A 12,431-nucleotide genomic window follows, 5' to 3' on the forward strand; every position below is an offset into this window, starting at 1 on the left:
TTGAGAGAGACTAATTGTTAAGCTTAGGCATTTGTATAAGAATTTTTTGAGTGAAGAAATTAAGTTGTGCCATTGTACATGTAGAGTTAAGATGAGGTTTAAATGAAATGATACCTGCATCTAAAACAGTAGGTGATGTCATATGGGAAATATTTGAAGGAATTGGGTGTGTTTCAACAGGAGAAGAGAAGCCTTGAGGGAGGGGATTGACAGCTGCCTATCAAAGGTTGTGGTGGGGAGGATCAGCTTGTTTTGGTCTTCTCTAGAAGAGAACTAAAACAAATAGGTAAGAATTGAGGGAGGCACATGTGGATTTAAAATGAGGAGGGACTTATATTTTTAAAACAGTGGCAAACAGTGGAACAGATTATATCAGGGATCTTGTAAAGGGAATTCTTCATGGGAGGCACTTAATGCCCTTAAAAGGGCCTTTGTTTGATTCCTCTGCAATTCTGAAACTTTAAAAGAGCCCTTAGCCTTTAGTTCATATGAGTAGTAATTTATTAGGCGAGTCCAGCAGAATAATAAAATTATCTACGTTGTTACTTTCATACAAGAGGACAGATTGGTTTAAAATTAGGACATTCTGATGCTTTTGTATGTATTAATGGATGAATGTTTAATTTCTGCTAGAACAGTTAGAAAAAATTTGTTTGAAAATCTAGGGCTTTGTGTTCATGCCTCTGAATTTTTTTTAGAAGCCTAGTGATTTTTTTCTCATTTTGCTATTTCTAGTTTTTATGCTTTAAACAATTATGTATTTAGTTTCATCTAATTTTGCCAGCCTTTATTGATAGAATTGGTTTCAGATTTATAACTTTATTTGAGGAAAGAGCAGTGTATCAGTGGGAGGTGGAAGTGATAATATTGTTATTTTTGGTGAGAGCATAAGATGATAAAAATAAACTGAATAACACTGCGTAATTCCCTGCAGGTTTATTTATCTAACCCTTTTGTGGGCATAGAGAAGAAGACTCATCTGACTTTTTTCCCCTTAAAGGGACATCTTAACCCTAAATCTCACCGTCTCTTACGTGTAATTCTTTCTCATTAGGCAGGGAGGTGAATCACATTTCTCATCGCCAGCTTAATTTATATATTCTCCTCTCTGGTATCAACTAAAGATCTTTGAAGACAGACTAAAAGACAACTGTACTCTTCTCTTCTCACCTGCCCCCACTCCCCGCCTACGCAGGTTCCCGCACTCCTAACCTCTGCCTTGTTTTATTTGTCTCATGAGATTTATTATCATCTGACACACTATATGTTCTTATTTGTTGTCAGTCTCACCCCGTGGAATGTAAGCGCCATGAGGGTAGAGATTTTTGTTTGGTTTGTTCCCTGACATGTAAGAGTGCCTGGCCCATAGCAGGTGTTCAGTAATGTCTCACATGGGAGATAAAAAGGTTGTCTCTCTGTCTTTGTAGGGATCTATCTAATTAGCTGATTAAATGTGTTATTTAATGATGAAAGTGAATAATTGTGTAGCATTGATTATCAAGAGTTCTGTACTTTTTTTCCTAACAATGAAGGTTGATTTCAAGGTAAATTACTGTGCAAGAAATGTGTATTTGACTTCTTTTTTGTTTCTGTAGAAGAGGCAAAATTAATTTTTAGTGTCTTATATGCAGGGAAGGAATTTACGTTAAAAAGAAATGTTGGGTACTAAAATATCAAATAGACTTCTTTTTCCTGTAAAGAATGTTTCAATATGTAAAACCACTCTTTTAGAGGTACTAAATTAATCATAAAACTCAGTGAAGGCAGAAGGAGAGTGATCTATTTTAAGGATTCCATTTTAGTGATATCTAAGCTAATAGAATTACTTTTTAAAGAAATTGTAATAATTTATAAAATGTCTGCTAGCTGAAAGTATGTCATTTGTAGCTTAATTCAATTCTTAAAACATTATCACGAGGCAGCCTAAGGGAAAGAACATAGTGATAACATAGGTTTCACTATCAGCATGTTGTAATGTAAGAAAACATGTCTAATACGTGGAAGCATTATAGTATGAGTTTGTAGCGAAGAACAGACTGTTAGCATCAAATGGCCTGTGTTTGACTTCAGGCTCTACTGTTTACTATTTATATGACTTTGGGCAGGTAACTATCTCTCTGTGCCTTGGTTTGCTCATAGGATTGTTATGGATTAAATGAATGCCTTATCTTAGTGGGCACTCAGTACAATTTTTGATATAAGTAATCAATTAAATTATCATCCCCATGCCTTGGGCACTTATGTAATTAAGGATTGTTCATGAGACTGCTAATCTGGAAAGAGGTGTAGGAGAACAGTAATGTTATTCCTTTGGAGCACTAGAAAATCCCCAGGGCTGTGGAAACATTGGGACTTTCTCCAACTCATCAAACTAGTATTGGACATGTGGAGTTTCTTTCTCTTATTGTGGTTGCATTTTCTTGTGATTGTGCATAAAACTTAGTTTTTATCATGTACAGTTTATCAATTTTTTTTTAATTTGATGCTTTTTACACCTTAGTTTTAAAATAATTGGCCAAAACTAAATTTCTCCTACATTTTCTTCTGGATGTTTTATCTGGATGTGGAATCTAAAAAAACAACAACAACAAAACAAAAGTGAACTCGTAGATGCAGAGAACAGATTGGTGACTGCCAGAGGCTGGGGGTTGGGCTTGGGTGAACTGGGTGAAGTTAGTCAAAAGGTACAAACTTCCAGTTATAAAATAAGTCCTGGGGATGTAATGTAGAGCACGCTGACTACAGTTAATACTGTACTGTATATTTTAAAGTTGCGAAGAGAGTGAATCTTAAAAGTGCTCATCACAGGAAGAAAAATTTGTAAGTGTGTGGTGATAGTTTCACAGTGTACACATATATCTAATCATTATGTTGTGCCCCGGAAACTAACATACTGTTATATGTTAATTGTATCTCAGTTTTTTAAAAAGTTGAATGCTAATTGAGTTGAAAGCTTATTTCCTGAATAATGTACAAATTCTTAGAATCATAAGCAACATAAGATCCAGTGGTTTTCAAAGTTCACTTGACCCTAGAACAACACGGATTTGAACTGCAGTGGTCCACTTATACACAGAATTTTTTTCAGTAAATACATGCAGTACTATACGATCCGAGGTTAGTTGAATCTGAGGTTGAACAGGTACAGAGGGCTGATTATGGGACTTGAGTATCTGTGAATTTAGGTATTCTCGGCAGGTCTTAGAACCAATCCCCTGCAGATACCAAGGGATGATTGTAAATGGGAAGGAGGAAAATAAAATCCCTCTCCAATTTTCCAAGTGTTGATTAAGTAGAGACCTTAATTTCGTAGTTAGAGTGTCTCCTGGTTGGTTTGCTCCAGGTGAGCCAAATTATAAACTCTGCCAGAACTTGCTCTCCTCTTGTTCTAAACATTCCATGACAAAGCAAAAATAACAGTGAAAGGCAGAAGTCTCACTTTGATCTTCTTTTGGCACAATGAGAGGAACATGAACCTTGAATATCTACAAATCTACAGTTTGGAGTAAAATATTACAATAAATCCCTATGAATCACTAAGTAATACTAGTTCCTTACAATGAGCAGAAAAATTATGAAGGTATCTCTAAAATATTTTCAGTAAGGAAACTTGTTTAGACACTAATCTTAGCGAGATCATTCTAACTCTAAATTCTCAAAATGGAGTCAATATAATTTGCTTCCACCTTATCCCATCTAAGTGCATGAAATTTTAGCACTTAAATTTAATGCATGTTTCAGAGTCACAGTACTTTGAGAAATTAAAAAAAAAAAATGCCAAAACCCAAACTAAGAATTTCTCCTGTCTTCTAGAAGTTTCATAGTTTTAACTTTTACATGTAGGTCTATGACACATTTTGAGTTAACTTTTGTGTATATTGTGATTAAGGGTAAAGTTGTTTTTTTTTTTTTTTTTTTTGCACCATTTGTTGAGAATATTATCTTTTCCTCATTGAGTTGCCTTGTTACTATTGTCAAAAATCAATTAGCTTTATGTGTGTTGGTCCATATCTGGACTTCCAATTCTGTTTTATTGATCTATAGGTCTGTCTTTTCACCAGTAGCAATCTGTGTTGATTACCGTAGCTTTATAGTAAGACTTGAGAGCAGGTAATGTAAGTCTTCCAACCTTGTTCTTCTTTTTCGAAATTGTTTTTGCTATTCTAGATCCTTTGCATTTCCATATAGTTTTAAAATCATATTGGCAATTTCCACTTTAAAAAAAAAAGCCTCATGTGATTGCGATTGGATTAAAACTGTAGATCACTTTGGGGAGAACTGGCATCTTAATAGTATAGTCTCCTGATCCATGACCGTGATATATTGCTCCATTTATTAGGTTTTCTCTAATTTCTCATGGCCATGTTTTATAGTTCTTAGTAGACAAGTCTTGCACATCTTTTGTCAGATTTACCCTTAACTATTTCATATTCTTTGATACTATTGTACATGGTATTGGTTTTTAATTGTAACTCCAAGTTGTTTGTTGTTACTATGTAGAAATACCTTTTTTCTTTTAGATAATGACTTTGTATCCTGCAACCTTGCTATACTCACTTATTAGTAGCTGTTTTGTAGATTCCTTAGTATTGTCTGCATATATTAATATTTCATCTGCAAATAAAGACAGTTTCACCACCTCCATTCCAATCTATTTGTCACTATTTATCTTCATCTTGCACTAAGACCTCCAGTACAGTGTTTAACAAAAGTGGTAGGAATAAACATCCTTGTCTTTCTCGGGTCTTAGGGGAAAAGCATTCAGACTCTTAACCATTGAGTACGATGTTAGTTGTAGGTTTCCTGGATCTCCTTTTTCAGACTGAAGAAGGTCCCTTCTGTTCCTGGTTTGCTGAGAAGTTTTTTGTTTGTTTTAAATAATGAATGGATATTGGATTTGTAAGAATACTTTTTCTGAGTTTTTGAGATAATCGTATGGTTTTCTTTTTTAATTTGTTAATATAGCGAATTATATTGATTTTTCTAATGGTAAATAAACCATCTGTAGAATCTGTAATGATGTCACCTCTCATTCCTGATGTTGGTAATTGGCATATCTCTCTTTACTGATCAGTCTGGCTACAGAGTAGTCAACTTTATTGATCTTAAACAAACAAAAACAGCTTTGGAATTGCTGATTTTTTTCTGTTGTTTTATTTCATGGATTTCTGCTCTGAAATTTTTGTTCCTCTTGCTTTGGGTTTAATTTGTTCTTTCTATAGTTTAAGGTGGAAACTGAAGTCATTGATTTGAAGCCTTTCTTATTTTCTTATAGGTGTTAGTACAATAAATTTCCCTCTCAGTACACCTTTAGGAGAATCCCACAAATTTTGATATGTTGTTTTCATTTTCATTGCATTCAGAATACTTTCTAATTTCCTTTTTCTTGTTAATATTTTTTGAGATATTAAAGAAAGACTTTAGCTCCAATTTCCCTTATAGTTTCTTATTTGACTTGTGGATTATTTAGAAGTGTATCATTTAGTTTGCAAATTTGGGGGCTTTTCAGATCTCTTTCTGTTATTAATTTCTAATTCCATTGTAATCAGAGAACATACTTTGTATGAGTTGAATCATGTTTTATTAATTCAGACTTGTTTATGGCATATGGAATATGATCTGTCTTGGTAAATGTTTCTTAAAAAGAATATGCATTCTGCTGCTGTTGGATGCAGCATAAATTTCAGTTAGGTCAGTTGGCATTACTCAAGTCTTCTGTCTCCTTAGTGATTTTCTGTCCACTTGTTCAATCATTTATTGAGAGAAAGGTATTGAAATCTTGTACTCTAATTGCAGATTTGTCTGTCTCTCCTTGCAGTCCTATGAGTTTTTGTTTCACCTATTTTTAAACACCGTTTTTAGGTGCATAAACATTTAGGATTGTTATATCTTTGTTATGGATTGGCTTCTTTATCATTTTGAAATGATCTTCATGATCCCTGGTGATATTCTTTCTTCTGAAATCTACATTGTCTGATATTAATATAGCCATTCCATCTTTCTTTTGATTAGTGTTAGAAATGTATATCTTTTCCATCCTTTTTACCTATTTCTGTTTTTATATTTTAAGTGTGTTTCTCATAGGCAAGTGTGGAGTGGATCTTGCATTTTTCCCACCACTCTGGCCATCTCTGCCTTATGTATTAGTTTTCTATTGCTGCTGTAACAAATTACCACAAATTCAGTAGCTTAAAATGACAAATTTTTCTCTTACAGTTCTGGGGGTCAGAAGTCTAAAAGCAAGGTCAGCAGGGCTGTATTCTGCTGGAGGCTTCAGAGGAGAATGTTTCCTTGCCTTTTTCAGCTTCTAGAGGCCACCTGCAATCATTAGCTCATGTGCCTCTCGCTTCTACATCTCTACTATTGCCTCTAATCCTCCTGCCTCTCATCACCTTTGTGATTACCTTGGGTCCACTTGGATAATTTAGGCTTATTTCCCCATCTCAAGATCTTTAATCACATCAGCCAAGTTCCTGTTACCATGTAGCATAACATAGTCACAGGTTCCAGGGATTAGGATGTGGATCTTTGTGGGGCCAGTAGTCAGTCTACTGCAGTTTATTATCTGTAACTGTATTTTATTATTTGAGTGGTTTATTGAAGGTGTATAGTATACATCTGTCTTTAACATATTCCAGTCTATCTTCAAGTAATTACGTATACCACTTCACGTATAGCATACAGATCTTACAATAGTATACTTGCATCTCTTCCTGCCAGGCCTTTGTGCTGTTGTTGCCGTATTTCTCCATAGGTTATAAAGTTCACAATACAATGTTATTTTTTGTTTTAAAAGTCAATTCTATATTAAAGAGACTTAAATAATAAGCCAAAATTCTTACCCATGTGGTTACTATTTTGAGTGCTCTTCTTCCATATTTCTGTTTAGTATCATTTTCTTTCTACCTGAAAAACTTTCTTTAGCATTTCTTGTAGTGTGGATCTCCTGGTAATAAATCTTTTTTAGTATGTCTGAAAAAGTGTTTTATTTTGCCTTTGTGTTTAACAAACATAGTGTCAGGTTTTTGGGTTTTTTCAGTGCTCTTAAGATGTTGTTCTGCTATTACTTGTGTTGCTTCTGACAAGAAATCTGCTGTCATTCTTATCTTTGCTTCTGTCTTTTTTCTCTAGCTGCTTTTAAGATTTTTTTCTTTATCACTGGTTTTGAGCATTTTCATCATGATGTGCCTTGGTGTCATTTTCTTCATATTTCTTGCCCGTGGGGCAGTGAGAGCTTCTTGGATCTGCAGGTTTTCCTGCACTTCCTGTTATCCAGTGTCTGAATATTATTGCCTCAACTATTTTGTCCGTTTCTCGTTTAAGGCAAAAGAATGTATCTGGTCTCCTATATTTCATCTTGACCAGAGTAAGAAGCTCTAGGATTCTTCCTAACCGTTAAGTTATGTGTTTTATTTCATGGAATTTTGGAGATAGTAAGGCATTGATTATTGTTAGTATTACCTCTGGGATTTTATAATAGGTAAACAGAGTGATTATTTCTTACTTGATAGGCAAAGTAGAGAGTTCATGGCATTGAGAATCAAATAGGCTGATGTTCAGATATCATATATGTCACTTACTAGCTTTGTGACCCTGAGCTTGCCTTTGAATCTTTTTAAGCTTCAGCTTTCTCATCCGCAGCATGGGAATGATAGTCATCTTTTGTGGTTATTACAAAGATAGATAGAAATTTATGTAAAGAGCTTGGCCTATTGCCAGTAATCAGTAAATGGTTGCTATTATAATTATTCTCCTTCCCTGTCGTCTTGTAAAGGGACATATAATCTAGTCATCCTGACAAAAGGAGCTGTTTTTAATCAGAGGTAGTAGAATTTTGAAATTCTTTCATTGCTAGCAAATTTTACATAAGGAGGACTTTCTGTTGTGATAATTACATACTTTACACATATAAGTTACTTGATATAGATATAACCATAGTCAATCATAACATAGACAACACTCAACCAATTAGCAAAAGGTGACTTACAGCCAAAGTGATTTCCTAGTCCACTGTAAGTTGTAAGTACAGAGATCAATGCTAGAAGCAGACCCACTGACAAGAGCAAGAAGTAACAATTATTACTGTGGCAGAAAAGCTATAAAAAGCAAATATAAAACTGAAAAAAAGCACAGCACTAAGGCATCATAACCATTGAGGCCATTGCTCTACAGGCAACAGTGACCCAAGTCATCAAGAAAAGGGTGAAATTGGGTGCATTGTTCTTGGGTTAGGAAGAGAATTGTGCAATACAGTTTAGAAAGATTTCCATCTGTATGTTTCTGTTTAAGAGATGTTAACACTTAAAGGAGTTACATTGGTTGAATAGGAAATTATTAAACATCTAATTCCTTGATGAGTCTGAGTAAGTGAGTTTCTACTGTACATGTTCTGGTCCTGTTTAAAAAGCAAAGCAGGCTGACTTTTTGAAATCATGTTGTAATCTTCACCCTTAGAAAAGTCATTTGTAACATTATCTTAAATTCCTTTTGAATAATAGCATTAGTCTTTTCTGTGTGTTCTATATAATAAAAAAACTTTTTTTCACCTATTGTGTTTCATACTGTAGATTCATTATCGTATAGTTTGCCTAACAGTTTTGTCCAGCCCTTATTTCAACAGTGTTTGGGTTCCTACTTTGTGGCAATTTAGAAAGAAGGTAATATCACTGGGCTGGGTAATTAATCCTTAGCCCACTGTACAGTGTCGGCTGCCAGGAGCCCCTCACCATGAGAAGGTGGCATAAAACATACAAAATGGCTATTTGATACAGTTTTTTGTTCTCAAGGAATTGGTAATTGGGCATAAGTACCTTATAATTGGGTATAAGTTCTTTCCTCATCAAATTAGATCACCAGCAAACTATCTAGTTAGACCATAGCTCCTTGCCCCCCACAGAAAGCATTCACTAAGACCTTGACTTGTCAGAGGAGAGAGATTTTTAGGTGACCATGTGAAGAATACGTCTGCATTTGTTTTCTCACTTTTATTAAAGGCATTCTCTATTTGTTCCTTGTACCCTTTGCAAAACTTAATACCAGAAAAACACATGATCTCTTGGAAACTGGATATAATTACTGCCAATACTGAGTGAAAATGATATAATTCAGTAGGTCAGCTGTGAGATCTAACATCTCCAGGATTGTTACGATGTAAAGCGCTCACGATTTACATACATGTTTCTCCTATCATGGTTTGGCTTGCTTTCTTCTTTTACAGCCTTATTTAATGAATATTTTTTACTCAAAGCTTACTCATGCCTCATTTTGGAAGAATATAGGATTGGAAACTAAAATAAAAATGATAGGACAATTTGAGTGTCTGTATAAATACCCATTTGGCTGTAATCAAGTGTGTGCATTCATAGTCAGCTGTGCCTTTGAGCACATTATGAGGCAACACCTCCAGTGTTTTGAAGTGTTATTCTTGAAGGGTTGTAATAGTGATCTTTCCCACCCCTTCGTCATTCCCCAAATATCATTATGATAATGAAAACATTTTCCTCTATTACTGGTTAGTTAGAAGGTCTTTCTGTGTCATTGCTGAATATCATCAGGTGTTGAAATGGCTGCTGTCTGTAATCATACTGTCATTTCAGTTTGTATAACATTTTTGTTTTTTGCCTCCATAATTGCTTCAGGGCCTTCCCATAAAACTGAACACCAGCATTCATTCCTTCTGCAGTGGGGAGTGGGAAGGGGGAAGATTAAGCTACAGAGTGGTCCTGGGAAAGGTAGACCTTTTAAAGAACAGGACGACTTGCTGTTTCACTGACACTTAAGCCTGAAGGGGAATCCAAAAAAAAAAAAGCAACTTTAAACTTAGGAAAGGAAGGTGAATGTGTATTACATCAGGTTTCTGGTATGCAGCTGTGTGTGTCAGTGTGGAAAAAATTAACATTTCAAACTTGGTTGAGTTATCAGAGCATGTAAATTAATGCCAAAAAGCCAAATTTACATTGACATTGTGAAACAAGCTTTTAGTTCTGCCTCTTCGTTTTTGGTATGCTTATTTGTTTTAATTATGTGAAGCATAATTATAGAAAAAAATTTAATGTTCTTCATTGATGGTAAATGCTATCATTAAATACACAGTTTTTATACAGTAAGAACCTGTCCCATAGAGAGCTATCTCCTTTTTTATTTTTATGGTATATTGAGGTTATTATATTTTCTAAGATTAATTGTCTGGAACTCATCAGATTAAGTTTTAGCAAATCATGGTAACTTAAAATAATCCATAAGTACATTAATATTAGAGGTACGCAATTATTTTTGCTAAACTACCATGGCTAAATGTATCAAAGTAGATGATTCCCAGACTGAAAATGTTTAGCCTCTAATTAGTAAATGCTTTTCAGGTATGCATTTCTCAAATTGTAATTGGTTTATCAGTGAAATAAATCTTTGCAAGTTTCTGGACCCTACAAATTTTGGGAGCCCCAAATCTCACAGGCTAGGAGAGGAGTTTTCCAGCTTCACAGAAAACTGAATGCCATTTGAGCATTCACTTATTCATTCACTTATCAAATATATATGAAGCACCTACTATGTACTATTGCAGCTGCAGGGGATATTAAGGTAGATAAGAGACAGGTGCCCTTAAGGGGCCTATGTTGTTGAAGGGAAAAGAAACTTAAATATACATAATTGTAATACACAGTGCTCTAAAGAAGCATGTGCAAGGCACATCGTTGACCCAAAGGTGTGAGTGATCTACAACTGGGTGCCCTGGTCCATGTCTCCCCTCTGGCTTCTGTGGTGGTGCTTTCGTCCTTCCTCAGTTGCCTGAGTTAGTGAAGAGGAGAGTTAGGAGAATTAGTTAGCTTTAATTGAGCTAGAGAAGAAGGTCCAACGGATGCTCAGGGCAAAAGTTCCTTGAATTGGAGCCAAGGTTCTCTGAGCTCCCTGAGCTGAGATTTAATGTGGGAAGAGGGTTACCTCTTCCTTTGTAACCTACTTTAGATGTGTTTGTTTTCATTGATTTTAGTCACTCCTGCATGTTGAGCTTTATAAGCTCAGGGATTGCATCTGTTTTTTTTGTTGTTGTTTGTTTTTTAAGTAAGGACTTCAAGAATCAAGTTTTGTGTTGGGTCCAGGGCACTTAACACAATGCAAATTTATAGATGGCTTAGCTGTAAGGCTCTTTTTAGTTAGGTGCCAGCGCTTCAGTGTTGTAAGAGCATTTCTTAAGATGTGATGCGAAGGTGGATGAGATGGAGGAAAAAGAAAAAAGAAGATAAAGGAAAGAGTACTTTTTTCCTTTATTTATTTTTCTTTTTTACTCGGAAAAACTGAAGGAAGAGGAAGGAAAGCAAATAGTGGAAGGTAGAAATAGGCTGGGAGGTAGCTTTTGTTAAAACGTGCGGGTAATTCATTAGGTTGAAAGTGCCTGTGGATCAGAAGTACTTTAGGGGTGCTCTGGTCAGGGGAGTGATTCAGAGTGCCGTGAACATACAGCTTGGCGGTGACACATGACTTTCTGCTTGTTTGACGCTAGTTGTCGATTAAGTTAAAGATCTTGGTAACATGTAGAATCCTTTGTATATACTTAGGCTACAAAGATTTAGTTGAATTAAGTCCATCTTTCCTATGATTTGCTCCTAATTAATTCTCAGTATTTCATTATAATGTCCTTAGTCTCTAATTTATTTTTTATCAATAATTTTTAATTGAAGTATAGTTGGCTTACAATGTTGTGTTAATTTCTGCTGTATGGCAAGCTGATTCGGTTATACATATATATATATACATTCTTTTTTTTATATTCTTTTCCTTTATGGTTTATCATAGGATATTGAATATAGTTCTCTGTGCTACACAGTAGGACCTTGTTGTTTATCCATCCTGTATATAATAGTTTACATCTGCTAACCCCAAACTCCCAATCCTTCCATTCCCCACTCCCCCTTCCTCCCTTGGCAACCACCAGTCTGTGTTCTCTGTGTCCGTGATTCTGTTTGTTTCAAGATAAGTTCATTTGTGTCATATTTTAGATTCTACATGTGTTATCATATGGTATTTGTCTTTCTCTTTCTGACTTCACTTTGTATGATAATCTCTAGTTGCATCAGTGTTGCTGCAAATGGCATTATTTCGTTCTTTTTTGTGGCTGAGTATAGTATTCCATTGTATACATGTACCACGTCTTCTTTATCCATTCATCTGTCGATGGACATTTAGGTTGTTTCCATGTCTTGGCTATTGTGAATAGTGCCACTATGAACATTAGGGTGCATGTATCTTTTTGAATTATAGTTTTGTCTGAATATATGCTCAGGAGTGGGATTGCTGGATCATATGGTAATTCTATTTTTAGTTTTTTAAGGAACCTCCATACTGTTTTCCACAGTGACTGCACCAACTTACATCCCCACCAACAGTGTAGGAGGGTTCCCTTTTCTCTACACCCTCTCCAGCATGTTATTTGTAGA

General features: G+C 35.2%; 1 protein-coding gene across 1 annotated transcript in view; it reads left to right on the forward strand.

The window, feature by feature from the left end:
- Positions 1–12,431, forward strand: part of TFB1M (transcription factor B1, mitochondrial) — a 65,154-nt gene that overhangs the window by 3,467 nt on the left and 49,256 nt on the right. The window lies entirely within an intron of this gene.

The sequence above is a fragment of the Eschrichtius robustus genome, chromosome 9 (genome assembly GCF_028021215.1).
Source record: "Eschrichtius robustus isolate mEscRob2 chromosome 9, mEscRob2.pri, whole genome shotgun sequence".
Lineage (NCBI taxonomy): Eukaryota > Metazoa > Chordata > Mammalia > Artiodactyla > Eschrichtiidae > Eschrichtius > Eschrichtius robustus.